Raw genomic sequence first — 13,686 nt, 5'->3', positions numbered from 1 at the left:
GTATAATTTGCATGCACATCCCCCCAGATAGATTTGACATCGTCAAAGATGGGAGCATGCACCGTACTCAACTCTATAGTTCCTCCCTCAGTATACACCTGGCACAGAGTGGGGGCTCACTACAAATCTGTTGTATTTCTGCTTTATTGAGAACACTTTCTCATGGGAATAACAGCTTACAGAATCACTGAAGTGCTGAAAAGCGAGTTTTGATTCACTCGAGTGGGAAGCACTGGGTTGTGCTGATCTCAGGTGTAACTCCATCCAGTGACTCCAATTTCTAGGACTTGACATCATTTGACTCTGGCTCCACTCTTCTCTGAGGACTGGCCTTATTCACATACAGTTTAAATGGGCTTTTGCTAAGTAGTGGTGGCATGATGTTCTGGGATTACATTCTTGTATTTTATGACAGAAAAGAAAAAAAAGAACATGTGATCATATATAAATTCTCAGTGATCATATATAAATTCCCAGGGGAGATTCTGATTGGTCAGGACTGGGTCTCAATGCTAACCCCTGAGGGCACTTGCTAGTTACATGGATAAGCTAAGATTGTTGGGGGCAGTTCTGGGAGAGTGATCTCCCCACCCCAAGAGCTATAGAGTACTGTGATTATCAGCCACAAACAAACCACACAGAGTGGGGCAGGGGGGCAAAGAAAGGTACTGAGTGGGACCAAAAGAAGCAGAAAAGGGACCTTCAATAGAAAAAAACAAGAGTTGTTTGTTACTCTAATTACTTTAGCATTGTGTGTGACACATAGGGAGTGCTTAGTAGATGTTCACTTACGGAATGAATTTGCAAATACATGGATTGGAATTTCTTTCTTTCATCCCGTCAATGATGTACATATACATAGAAACAGCTCAGCCCCGTGTGTTTTGTGATTGTAAGTTCACTCCTTTGTTCAAGACCCAGACTCTCTTCAAGCTCACAATATACAGTATTCAGCTTCCAACAGAAAATTTTCTTTTAAATATATTAAAAGATTCTCAATTCAGCAATCCAGCTGGACTACTTTTAGACTTCTGCCCACAAGCACAGGCATCAATCTGTTTCCTACAAAGTGTTGTTTGCTGTGATAATCTCACCTCCAGCAAATGTTCCTATCTTTAACTCCTTGTTATTAAAATTGTGTACAGAAAGCTCAGGGAAAATAAAACCATGGGCTGAGAGTATCTGACAATATCATACAGTAGAAAGGAAAATTGTTTAAGAAATTGAGAAATAGTGTTAGGTATATCTTTAAGTCTAACTCACCTTGGACATGTTACCTCTATCAGCCACTATTTTATCAATAAAGTAAAAATTTCATTAGATGATTTGTGGTTAGCATTAATTCTCTATGCATGCATGGAAGATTCTTTTTTTTTTTTTTTTTTGAGATGGAGTTTTGCTCTTGTTGCCCAGGCTGGAGTGCAATGGCATGATCTCGGCTCACCGCAACCTCCGCCTCCCAGGTTCAAGCGATTCTCCTGTCTCAGCCTCCTGAGTAGCTGGGATTACAGGCATGTCCCACCACGCCTGGCTAATTTTGTATTTTTAGACGAGACAGGGTTTCTCCATGCTGGTCAGGCTGGTCTCGATCTCCCGACGTCAGGTGATCCTCCCACCTCAGCCTCCCAAAGTGCTGGGATTACAGGCATGAGCCACCATGCCGGGCCTAGAAACCTCTTATGACAAGTACATGATTTGGGAAACCATAGTTTTAGCTAAACCAGCAGGACCCAAAATAAGGCGTCTTCATTAGTCCTCGAGACTAACCTGGTTATCTAGCCAGCAAACACACAATTTAGCTTGGTGCTTTGGGTTAGACCAAATTATATGACTCCACCTAAATTTCAAACTGTTCCTTTTACTCTGTTTTTTGTCAACTATTTTATGCCACTCCCAAAAGAGTTGATGTACTATTCTCTAAGAACTCTATTTACTTTTTGACTTCTGTAGCTTCGCTTGTGCAGTTTCCTACACCAAGAAAGTTTCTCTCCTCCACATGTACCTGTTCATATCCTATCAATCCCTGAAGGTCTAGGAAAAGACAATCAGCTCTGCAAAGTGTTCCTATTTTCCAACTTGCCTTCTCTCATCTGGATGCTTCTCTCCCTTTCCCAATGAGCTCTTAAAACTCTTTGCTTGTACTTTGGAATAACAGTGAATGCTTTCTACCTTGTGTTATACTTATTTAGCAATTTATCTCCTCTGCCCCTCTGGAATGCAAGCACCTTTCCCTTAGGATAGGATGTTCTGTGTAGTTGAGCACAGATGGGTTTTTCAGGAAGCCAAGTCATGATCAAATTCCAGCCATGCTGCTGCATCCTTGGGGGAATCACTTAATCTCCATGATCATCATATTCCTTATCAGTAAAACTAATAACCACTGGAATATGGGAAAGGCAAAATGAGATCATCTAAGTGAAAGCGCTTAGCACTCTGCTCTGAACATGGAGCACTTTTGTTTTATTAGACTTACTTTTAGTGAATACCCATAAGATCTGTTGACGACTTTCCTCTTTATTGCACTTTGAATAACATGCAAATTTCTCATTAGGGCTGACAAGGCTAGACATATTCTGACTCCTACTTCTCTTTGACCTCACTTTTTTTTTTGGTTTGTTTTTAATACCTTTATTTGTCTATATTTGACATACAATAAACTGCACATATTTAAGTGGAAATTTTGTTAAATTTCAGCATATATATACACTTGTGAAACAATCACCACTATCATAATAATTAAGAATTCGTACCCTGCAAAGTTCCCTTTTGCTCCTTTGCAATGTTTTCTTTCAATACCTTGCCTGACATCCCCTTTTTCTATCTTCAGGCAGCCACTAATCTGTTTTTTGTCGTGGTACATTAGTTTGCATTTTCTAAGATTTTCTATAATAAAATCATACAGTATGTGCTCATTATTATCTGGCTTCTTTCACTCAGAGTATTTATTTTGAATTTATCCCTACTGTAGAGTGTATCAATAGTTCATCACTGTTTTATTGTTGAGTATTATACTATTCCATGGATATGCCACAGTTTGTTGATGAACCTTTGAGCTAATTCCAGATTTTAACTATTGCAAATAAAGCTGCTAGGCACACTTATATGCAAGTGTCTATGTAGACATATATATTCATTTTTAAAAAACACCTAATAGTGGTATGGCTCGGTCATATGATAGTCCAAGTTTAAGTTTTTAAGAAATTGCCAAACAATTTCCAATGAGTCTGGGCACTTTACATTCCCTCCAGTAGTGTATGCAAGTTCTATTTGCTCCATATCCTGGTTAACACTTTTGATCATCAAACTTTTTAATTTTAGAAACTTTGATAGGTGTATAATGGTAAGTCATAATGGTTTATTTGCAATTCCATGGGGATAAATGATATTGTACGTATTTCCATATGCTTATCTGCTATTCAAATGTCTTCTTTAGTAATGATTCTGTTCAATCATTTTTCTATTTTTTTAATTGGTTTGTTTTCATATCATTGAGTATCAGGAGTCCTTTATATATTTAAGATACAAGTTATTTATTAGATATATGCTTTGCAAATATTTTTCCAGTCTGTGGCTTGTCTTATTCCCTACACAATGTCTTTTGAAGGGTAGAAGACTTTACTTCTGATGAAGTCTTATTTATTAAATTATTATTTTTATGAATTGTACTATTGGCAGTGTATCTACAAAGAAGTTTTTGCATAGCCTAAGGTTACAAAGAATTATACTACCTTTACTTTTAGAGATTTTTATAATTATTCATCGCATTTAGATGCATGATCCATGTTGATTTAATGTTTATATGGTACAAGCTATAAATTGAACAATAATTTTTGCACATGTGTATTTTATTTTTCAGTACTGTTTGTTGAAGACTTTTCTTTCTCCATTGAATTGCTTTTGCATCCCTGTCAAACATATATGTACAGATATATTTCTGGACTCTTTATTCTGTTCTATTGATTTTTTGTCAATCTTTATATTAATTCTACACTAAATTTATCCCTCTAGGTTTGTAATCAGAACTGAGGTCCCAAAATAAAGTATTATTTGTCTTCTTTCTTTTCAAAACTGTTTTGCTGTTTTAGATTGTTTGCTTTTTTACGTAAATTTGTTTGTTTGCTTGTTTGTTTTTGAGACAGAGTCTCACACTGTTGCCCAAGCCGGAGTGCAGTGGTGCAATCTTGGCTCACTGCAAGCTCCACCTCCCCGGTTCATGCCATTCTCCTGCCTCAGTCTCCTGAGTAGCTGGGACTACAGGCGTCCGCCAGTATGCCCGGCTAATTTTTTTGTATTTTTTTTAGTAGAGATGGGGTTTCACATAAATTTTTAAATAAGCTTTTCAATTCCTAGAAAAAAGTAAAGACTGTTGGGATCTTGTTGGTTTGCATTTAGTCCATAGAACAATTTCTGAAGCATCAACTTTTTAAATACATAAAATCTCCTTACATATAAATATGGTGTATCTCCACATTTATTTAGATCTTTATTTCAGCAAGATTGTGTAGTTTTCAGTGTAGATGTCTTTTATATCTTTTTGTCAGATTTATATCTAAATATTTTATATTTTCATGCCATTATTAATGGTACTTTGTTTACATTTTAATTTCTATTGTTCTTTGCTAGGATAAAAAATACAACTGATTTTTGTAGCTTAATATCATACCCTAAATGCTTTCTAAACTTACTTATTACTTTTAGTCATTATCATTTTTTAAAAAAGTATAAAAGATACATTGGATTTTTCTACATAAATGATCATATCATGTGCAACTTTTTAAAAAAATTACTTATCTCTTTCCCATGTAAATGATTTATTTCTTTTTATCTTCAGTAGCAAAGGCTCAAGCTTTTAGTACAATTTTGAATAAAAATAGTAACATTGAGTGAGATGGTGAGACTCTCCTGATGGCATGGGGGAAGCATTCAGTCTTTCACCACTAAGTATGATGCTAGCTACAGGTATTTTGTAGATTTTTTAAAATTAGGTTAAGGTCATTCTCTTCTATCCTTACTTTTCTGAGAGTTTTAAAAATGGGTATTGAATTTTGTCTTTTTTTTGCACATATATGGTAATATAGACTTTCTTTTTTGTGATTTGTTAATATGGTTAATTATATTCACTAATTTTAAAATGTAAAACCATATTTGCCTTCCTGGGATAAACCTCCTTTACTAATAATATACTATCCTTCTTCATATTGAGAGTTTTGATTTCCTAAAACCGGTTTAGAATTTTTGTCTACGTTTTAGAAAAAGATTGTTCCGTAGTTTCATTTTCTTATGAAATGCTTATTTGGATTTGTTATCCATATAACGTGGCTTCAAAGAATGAATTGGAAAGTATTTTGTTTTTCATTTTCTAGAAGAGTTTGTGTCAGATTATTTTTACTTCTTCATTAAGTAATTTGTGAAATTCACTAATAAAATTATCTGGACCTGGATATTTCTTTGTGGAAATGTTTTCACTAAAATTAAGTACCTAATAGATAGAAGGATATTTATGCAGTCTTTGTTTGTTCAAGCTGCTATAACAAAATACCATTAAACACGGTAGCTTATGAGGAACATAAATTTATTTTTACAGGGCTAGGGGCTGGGAAGCCCAAGATCAAGGTGCCACAGACTCAGTGTCTGATTAGGGCCTCCTTCCTCACAGATGACACCTTCTTGCTGTGTTTTCACACGGTGGAAGGGCAGACTTAACTCTCCAAGGTCTCTTTTATAAGGACACTAATGCCAATCATGAGTGCTCTCCTCTCATGATATAATCATTCTCCAAGTCCCCATCCCCTGATACTTCACCTTAGAGGTCAGGATTTTAACATATGAATTTTCAGAAGACATAAACATTCCATTCATTGTGCCACCTATTTTTGAGTATGCTTCAATTTGTGTCTTTCAAGGAATATATCCATTTCATCAAGGCTATCATATTTATAGATATAAACTTATCTGAAATATTTCCTTATGCTTTTAAAAAAGTTTTATCTTAACTGACAAATAATAATTATCCATCTTTAGTATCTGTCATATCTAATGTCACCACACTCATTCTTATAGTAATTTTTTAAATTTTTTCTGTTTTCTATTGTATTTATTTTCATTCTAATAATTTTCTAATACTTTATCTTTTAATCTTTATTAATAATTATTATCTTTTCTGTTTCTTTTTGGTTTAAGTTGGTTTCCTTTCCCTTAAAGTAGAAGCTGAGGTCTTTGATTTGAGACCATTCTTCAAATTAGATACATACACGTCATTCCATAAGTTACCCTTAAATTCTGCTTCAGTGGCATCCTAAATATTTAATTATGGGTTGAGAGGTTTTTGTTTGTTTGCTCTTTTTTAGTACTTCAAAGACACTACCCAATTGCCTTCTTACATGCTTTATTTTCTTTGGGTTGTTTGTTTGTTGTTTCTTTGTTTTTGAGACTGAGTTTCACTCTTGTGGCCCAGGCTGGAGTGCAATGGTGTGATCTCGGCTCACTGAGACCTCCGCCTCCTGGGTTCAAGTGATTCTCCTGCCTCAGCCTCCTGAGTAGCTGGGATTACAGGCACCTGCCACCATGCCTGGTTAATTTTTATATTTTTAGTAGAGACAGGGTTTTGCCATGTTGGCCAGGCTGGTCTCGAACTCCTGACCTCAGGTGATCTACCCGTCTCGGCCTCCCAAAGTGCTGGCATTACAGGCATGAGCCACCACACCTGGCCTTAGATGCATTATTTTCAATGAGAAAACTGTTGTTACCCTTAGCTTTGTTTCTCTATAATATCTTTTTCTCTGCTTTTCAGATATTTTGCTTTATCATTAGTTTTAAGAAACTGCATTATTATGCATCTTGGCATAGTTTGGTTTATTCTTCCTGTCTTTAAAGCTCATTGAGTTTCTTGAAACTATAGGTCTATTGTGTTCCTCAAAATTGGAAAAAAAAATATTAGCTATTATTTTTTTCAATGCCCCCCCATTATACACACAACCTCCCCTTTGAAGAATCCAGTGTCACATACTTTTGGTTGTTAAGTTTTCCCACTGCTAGTGACAGTCTGTTCACTTTTTTATAATTCTGTTTTTCTTCCTATGCATTATTTGATAGTATTTTATTGCCATACTCCTTTTTAAATGTAATGTATAATTTACTTTTATTCCTATTCATTGTATATTAATCTCAGACATTATTTTCAAATCTAGGAATTTAGTTGAGTCTTTTATATTCCTCCCATTTCTCCATTTTACTTTTTAAACATGTAAGAAACAGTTGTAACAAAGATTCCCAACTTCTTTTTTGCTAATTCTACCATCTGTGTTAATTCTTGGTCAATTTTTATCTATTGACTTATCTCCACATGATAAACTATACTTTTCTGCTTCTTTACATGTTTGATTCATTTTTTTAGGATGTTAGACGTGGTTATTTTTACTTTGATAGCTGTAGGATACTTGAGCCTTTTGTGGGGTAACAGTTAAGTTACTTAACAGTTTAATTCTTTTAGGTCTTCCTTTTATTATGTGTTATTGGGGAATAGAGCAGTAGTCAATCTAAGGCGGTTATTCCTCACTCTGAATATTCAATTCTATTCCCTGTGGATTTTGTGGTGTACCAGTGCAGCTGATAAAATCAAGGACTATTACCATGCTGTGTATGTGCTGGGTACTAGTTCTTCCAGGTGGTTCTTTACTTGGCCTGTAGCAGTTTTTTCACTTGTATGTTCAAATCAGTACTTAGATGAATATTTGAGAGGAAATCTCTAAAGATAATAAACGTCATTTCTCTGTGCATGCCTTTTATCTCCATTTTTCTGTCTTGTCAACTTAATTGTTTGGTTTTCTTGGTCTTTCAGCTCCATCTCCTCAATTCATGGAGTTCACTGAGCTCTATTTTAGTTCCCACTCCCTACAATGTGTCCTAGAAACTTTCTCAAGGCATTAAGCTGGGGCATTCTTAGGACTTCTCATGATTATTTTCTGTCTTTCAAATTCATTCTTCTTTTTTGCTTGGTATATAAAGTCTTGTAAAGAGTTATTTCATATATCCTGCTTATTTTTTTTTTGTTTTGGTAGTTTCACATGAGAACTGATTTCTCTTCATGTATAGACATATTCGTTAAGTTTTCCTTTCCTTCCTTTGCACATACCTGGCTTATTCACATCTCAAGCCCTTTAGACTTGCTCTTTTTTTTTTTTCCTGCCTAAAATACTTTACCCAAGAACTCTATAAAGTGACCGCTTCCTATTATTCAGGTCTTAGTTCCAATGCCAGCTTTTTGAGGACCCTTCTTTTGGCAATGTTAATAAAGTAGAACGTCCTCACCAAGTTATTTATGTACCAGTGCCATGATTTTTGTTTTCATAGCGCTGATTTCCATCAATAATTACTTAGTTGATTTGTATATATTTTGTCTCTTGCTAATTATTAAAATGTAAGCTCCTTGAAAGTAACATTCTTGTTTACTTTCCACATTATATTCTGAGAACCTACAACACTGCTGACACCAAGAAGTTTCAATATTTCCTAAAAGAAAAATCATGTTACATTTTAAGAATTATGTAAAAATAGGTTTATAACATGCGCATATGAATGTTTAGACAACTAAAATGGCTTAGAAAAAAAAATTATCTCACATAACAAATGAGCCCAAAGTAGAGTAGTTTCAAGATTAGTTAATTCAGTGGCTCTGTGACATCATCAAAAAGGCAGGTTCTTTGTATCTTTCTGCATTGTCATCTGTACTGCATTGGTTTTCATCTTGGCCTGGTCTCTCTTTTGTTCCCAATGGCTGCCATAGTTCCAAGCAGCAAGTAAAGACAGCTTTCAGATCATAAGGAAATGCTATTTTCCTCTAGCCCTTTTTAAAGGTGAAGAAAACTTTCCTAGAATCTTTTTAATGACTTTCCCCACATCTCCTTTGTCAGCCATTGGTAACCATTCCCAAATTAATTGGTGGTAGAGAGAATGGAAATTACCAAGTTTGGCTTACACCAGTTAAGATTCAGTTTCATCCCAGCCCTCCCTTTCCAAACTGTAGGTTCTGTTGATGGCTCTTTTCCCGTCTCTCCCAAGCACTTAGCTGCCTGAAGTTGTCAAGAATAGAGTTCTCTTCAGGGAAACAAAAAAAGCAAAACATAGGAAGTATGTAGTTAGGTAGGCTGCTACAGATTATTTTATTAGAATAAGAATGTGTAACTCAAACATTTAAATAAACTTATTTTGGCTCTTTTAGATAATGTCTCAACTGCTTTAAATATTTGCTAGAGTGTGAGACAAGCCTTCTGATGTCAGCTGAGTTAAATAGGGTTTTTAGCTTGCATTTCTAGTCTTTCACTTTGTGTAACATCTCCAATTCTCGACCTTCTTTTCTGGTATTTTGCCCACCACTGATGCACATTGTCAACTGAAAATACTGTTTTCACAAACTTCCAACAAGCTGGCAAAGGGATTTCTAAAATGGAAACATATTTCTTTTTTTCTGTTTAAAAAATAGAAATTTAATCATAGTACATTTCTTGTCATTTTATACCCATTCAAAAATATTTACAGCTGATTCTATTTACAGTGAATCTACAAATCTTACTAAATATTTTGAGTAAAAAGATTATGCTATGCTTAATTCATCTTTGCACTATTCTTGTACTCACAGTTAATAAAATTATATTATTTCACTCCAGGGATGAATCCTAGAGATCACCTCATCAACTTTGGTGTTGAAAGTGTGGAAACTGAGTCTGAGGAGATTAATCAATTTCATCAAAGTCAAATGCAGATTTGTGTTGGAGCTGACTCATATCAATTTATGAGAACCAACTGTGGGCATCTACCACTGACTCCATTTTCAGTGTTGTCAAATTGTTACCTCGAAATTGGCTATTGTGGGGGTATTTACATGATGGAAATTGGCAAAATGCTACCAATCAGTTTTTTTTTTTTCTTTCCTGAAGCAAAGAAATGAAAACTGAAATAATAGTTGTTAAACATTTGCCACCGCACCACACAATTAGGAACAGGCAGGGCAAGATAGAAAATAGTAGAATTTAAAGATTCAAGGAGGTTGTTATAGCCATAAACCAGTAGAAGTCACTAATATTGATGCTTATTTGTACTACCATTAATGTTAGGTTGGTGCAAATGTAATTGTGTTTTTTGCTATTAAAAGTAACTTGCCCGGCCAGGTGCAGTGGCTCAAGCCTGTAATCCCAACCCTTTGGGAGGCTGAGGCGGGAAGATCATGAGGTCAGGAGTTTGAGACCAGCTTGGCCAGCACGGTGAAACACCGTCTCTACTAAAAATACAACAATTAGCTGGGCATGGTGAGACGTGCCTGTAATCCCAGCCATTCAGGAGGTTGAGGCAGGAGAATTGCTTGAACCTGGGAGGCAGAGGTTGCAGTCAGCTGAGATCACACCACTGCACTCCAGCTTGGGCGACAGAGCAAGACTCCATCAAAAAAAAAAAAAAAAAAAAGTAACTTTCCCATTAAAAGTAATGGCAAAAACCATGACTACTTTTGCAGCAACCTATTAACATCTCCTGACTCAGAGTCTAATCTCATTTCCACTAAATTATGATGGTTTCTATAACCCATTCATAACTACCCTTTTCCCCCATTTGGTGGATTCATTTGCGTCTAAATAAAATTTGGTTGGACATTGTTTCAGTTAGGGTTTTGGTGGTGGAAAACAGAAAAAATAATGTAGACAGAAAGAAATTTACTGGAATTTATGTATCCACTGGCAGAATCAAGGGAAAATAGAGACCAAGGCTTGGAGAATGGGCAGAAACCAAAGGGATCTGGCAATAGTAACCAGAATCAAGGTCATGCCTACAAGACAAAGACTGGTCATGACCATTGCTACTGGTGCTACTACCTCGTTACTGTGTCTATTGGATGAACCATGGAACATAATGTCTGCAGTATTAATACTTCTTTGCACTAACAACTCAATATTTAAACTCTGGTGATGGCTGGGCGCAGTGCCTCAAACCTGTAATCCCAGCACTTTGGGAAGTCGAGGCAGGTGGATCACTTGAGCTCAGGAGTTCAAGACCAGCCTGGCCAGCATGGTGAAACCCCATCTCTACTAAAAATATAAAAATTAGCCGATTATGGTGGCATACATTTGTAATCCCAGCTATTTGAGAGGCTGAAGTGGGAGAATCACTTGAACCTGGAGGCAGAAGTTGCCATGAGCTGAGATTACACCATTATACTCTAGGCTGGGCAACAGAGCAAGACCCCATCTCAAAATATTTTTAAAAATTAAAAAAAAAAACTCTAGTGGAAACATCCTGATGTGACGAAATGGAGTCGTGCTGTGGCTGCCACGTCATAGGAATCTCACTTTGCTTCAGCTTCCATAGTAAAAGGGGGAAATTGTCCCCAAAATAGGAATAACATTTGGTTGCCTGATGGCAAAAGTGAGAACAATAAACAAATGTTACCTATAATCGTCATTGATAAAGACTGGAGAAAAAAGGAGACACAGTATACTTATTGTATTTATATAATGTGAAGAGAGGCAGGACATTAGGAGGGACAGGCATAGAGCAAGGCAGAGGGTGGCCATTGGCAGCCATGAAACCTTTCAAGATGGCACTGTTTCAGTGAATTTATTGTTGTTTGGGGATGAATTTTTTGTCCTAAAGAGGCATATTCAGAAAGTTGAATTTTTCAAATTTATGTAGAAAAAGAAACAACTCAGCTATAGGTTTAATAATGGACTCTTGAGTAGTGATTTAAAAAAAAATGACTTAGGTAGTTAACTAGAAACCAGTAAAAAGAAGAAATATTAAAAGGTAGAGCCAAAATGTTCTGGGAAAGACACTTGAAGATGGCCACATACAAATGAAAACAATAGTTATCAATGTTTATTCTTCATGTTAATGTCCACCAGAAAACATCTACATCAGAGGAACCTCTGAATCACGAGGTAAGCATGACAATTCATGCAGGGAAGAGCAACCAGCCCCTGTATCCTCAGCCACCCAGTGCTTGGAAAGTGGGCCCATGATTGGGATAGCCATGGTGGCAGGGAAGCAGGTCATAGTTTGAGTATACCAGCATGGATTCTTGCCATAACTAACCACAGGTCTCCTGCTGCTGTATGCCTGAACTTTCAGGGCACAGATGGACTTCAAGTCCTTCATATGGCTCCATCCTTTGAGCAGTCTAGCCTGCATCTTGGCACCTAGGTTGTGTTGGGGTCAGTGGTTGGCTTGAAAGCAGTATGTCTTTACTGGGACAGACACCCATCCCTGACATATGTTTGCCTTCCCTATCTTCAATAGCTTTGACAGCAGCAATTTGCAAGGGTGTAGAAAGTACCTGATTAATAAACACAGATTTCACTTTTAGCTTATTTCTCTCTTATTTCAAAGACCCTATGAGAAAAACAATTGCCTTCAACTAGTACTTAAAATAACTACTCCTTAAGATTATTTTGAAAATTAGCATATACAAATGACCATAATAATGTCTAGCATGTGGGATATTTTTAGTGATGCTTACTCCCTTTCTATTGTTATTAACTATTATGATTATTAGCAATAATGTGATCACTACTATCATTATCATTTCCATGGCATTTCAATGGAACAGAATTTTTACTTTTCTTTGTTTTATATATCATGACCCAATTAAGCTCTGAAGTTTCATTTTTATTAACTTTAGGTGCTCAATAATTCATTTCCACCCAATATAGCAGACCTGACCAAACAGATGAATGGAGGATGGCATTTGAAATATGTGTATTCTTTACGAACATCACCAGGAAGAGGTGCTTTCTAGGATTTATTAAATCTACAGTTGGGGTTCACTCATAAGATAATACAGGATGCAAAGGAACAGCATTGATTAAGTGCCAAGTTGGTACCATGTGCTGTGCTGCATGTGAGCTCATTAATGCCCAGAGCAACCTCTGACTTCCTGTCATTGATTCTGATTTACAGGTGAGGCATTCAAGCAAATAGATGTTGAATCCCCTGCACAAGGTCATGTATTTGTACATGACAGAAGGAATTTCTCCTACGAGTTAAATTAATTGATGCTATTTGCTGTATGTTTTAATCCTAATAAAGGGACCATATACAAGTCTCAGAAAAAGCAAAGCATCCACCCTCTGAACTCAGCTCAAGAGCAGGAATGTTGAAGGTGACATTCAGACCCTGAGGCACATCAGATTCACTGTCGGCCGTACGTCCCAGTTAGTTGCTTCTCTCACTGTGTCTTTCAGAATAGCCTATTTTGGTCCCAAAGCCATCAGCAAACTTGAAATAACTGAACCATGTAACAAGAGCTTATAAAAACAATAAAAGAAAGAAAGAAAGAAATGCTTACAGAGACAGGTGCCCTCCTTGTGATTGTACAACTTGTGAAACTCTCAACTCCAAAGGGGAATTCCACAAGGACTCCTCAGTACCTGAGGCTGGTAGGAAAAGAATCAGAGACACAGGTCAGTTTCTCTTTCTGCTTTTGCCTTTATCTTTTATGGTGATTCATCCTGTAATGCGAGGCAAATAAACTCACTATGGGTTTATTTTTACTGTTTATATATGACTTGGTTATGGTAGATCCTGTTCGTTCAAATGCACACACAAATAAAAGGCCAATTCTAAAATACCTTTTGGAAAAATCACGCTCTCATGGAAAAATAAAGTATGAATTTTGGAATCACAAACTTGTGTTCAACTCCTTCT

General features: G+C 36.2%; 1 long non-coding RNA gene across 1 annotated transcript in view; it reads right to left on the bottom strand.

Moving 5' to 3' along the window:
* Positions 1-13,415, bottom strand: part of LOC134758295 (uncharacterized) — a 248,605-nt gene extending 235,190 nt beyond the window's left edge. Inside the window, exon 1 of the long non-coding RNA XR_010133329.1 lies at positions 13,328-13,415. This is a non-coding gene — a long non-coding RNA (uncharacterized lncRNA). The remainder of the gene's footprint in view (positions 1-13,327) is intronic.
* Between the last annotated feature and the right edge of the window lie 271 nt (positions 13,416-13,686).

Source organism: Gorilla gorilla, chromosome 3 (genome assembly GCF_029281585.2).
Source record: "Gorilla gorilla gorilla isolate KB3781 chromosome 3, NHGRI_mGorGor1-v2.1_pri, whole genome shotgun sequence".
Taxonomy (NCBI): Eukaryota; Metazoa; Chordata; class Mammalia; order Primates; family Hominidae; genus Gorilla; species Gorilla gorilla.
The sequence above is the reverse complement of the archived record's forward strand: the minus strand, read 5'-3'. Positions and strand labels throughout refer to the sequence as shown.